A 1,635-nucleotide genomic window follows, 5' to 3' on the forward strand; every position below is an offset into this window, starting at 1 on the left:
AAAATACCTCTAGCACTCCTCTATTTTTGAAAGATAAATGAGGAGACTAGATGTTTAACCAACAGCAATTAGGCTTCCATTTAGTTCATGCTATTGAGGGTGATGTGTATGTAACTGCACTGAATTGCTTATGTCCAGACTCGGGGTGCTTGGCTTGTAATTGTGAGGAAGCCCACTGGCATTTACACCTGCTAACTATGGGCTTTCATTAAGATGATTGATTGCTGGCATTGATTTATTTGATATGTGGGCATTCCTGGGGTATGAGTTTTCACTTTAGAATGTACACAGTTTGTCATTTGAGCTCTTCTCTTTCATTACCACTAAGGGTATTTTGAGCATGCATTCTTCCAAAAGAATTTTTTGATTAAGTAACATTTATTATCCTTGAAGGAATAAGATTTTCATCATTGAATGCTTTCTTTGTTTGAGTCAAGGTGCATAATATGTACAGTTATTCTTAACATGTAGATGCATCTTTATTTAATATCAGTAATTATCAGTTTATTCAGACTCTTAGAATTGGGGGCAGATTTATAATCAGAAGGCTATTAAAGGTTTAACAGTAAAAAAAAAGGTAGAAACTACTCACACTGCTGCTTTACAGATCTTAGGTTACATTTTGAAACTGCTCTGGAATGATTCATGTATACATCCATCAAACTTAGTGAGTTCTTGCATATTAGAAAATCTGATTCAGGAAAAGTATACGCAGGATATGTGCATGTGTGTGTATATATTAGAGGGAGACAGAGCGACAGACAGATAAATGATTTGGTACAGAGTAAAAGAAATGGAGAAAACTAAGTGCACATATTGGAAATTTCAGAGAGAATCTTTTTTTTTTTTTTTTACTTTTGGTAAATAAGATTCCCAAAATCTGTTATAAATTTCTAAAATTTTCAATTTGGAAGCAAAAAGGCCTATGTACTTCTAGTGAATTGCATACTGTTTCTCCTAAAATATGTCTAAATCCTAACCCAAATACTTGTCTCTGTCACTTTATTTGCAAAAAAGCAGGGTCCTTTCAGATATAATTCAGTTAAAGATTTAGAAATGAGATTGTTTGGCTTCAGGCTGGTCCAGAATCCAATGACTGACTCCTAAGAGGAAGAGAGAGTTGGCACCTGTGGGGCTGCAAGCAAAGCGAGGCAGAGACGCAGTTGTCCCCCACAAGCTGGGCTTCCGGTGCAGGTCAGAACACAGGAACCACCAGAGGCTGGAAAGTGACGGACTCATCCTCAGGAGCTGTCGGAGGACCTCCAGCCCTGTAGGCACCTCTTTTGGATTTGTTTCTGGCTTCCATGCATTTCTTGTTTCCAGTGAGAAAAGATATTGCTATTATTTTAGGCTACCACGTATTTTAATAATTAGCTGCAGAAGCCTTAGGAGACTAATGCTGTGCATGGGCTGGAATCCACCTGAGTGATTCTGCGTGCCACCCGCATGACTCCATCAGAGCCCTGACTGCCATGGGTATAAAATACCCACCGAGTCATTGCGGAATTTGCTCTCCATGTTAGTATCTATGACACTTGTTTCATGGAATCTTTGTAGTGTACTTTGGTTTACTTGTTTTTAAAATCTAAGCCAAAAATTTATATGTTCCTATAAAACTGTCCTAGTTAACTTTCA

The sequence above is a fragment of the Octodon degus genome, unplaced genomic scaffold, assembly GCF_000260255.1.
Source record: "Octodon degus isolate 3935 unplaced genomic scaffold, OctDeg1.0 scaffold00095, whole genome shotgun sequence".
Taxonomy (NCBI): domain Eukaryota; kingdom Metazoa; phylum Chordata; class Mammalia; order Rodentia; family Octodontidae; genus Octodon; species Octodon degus.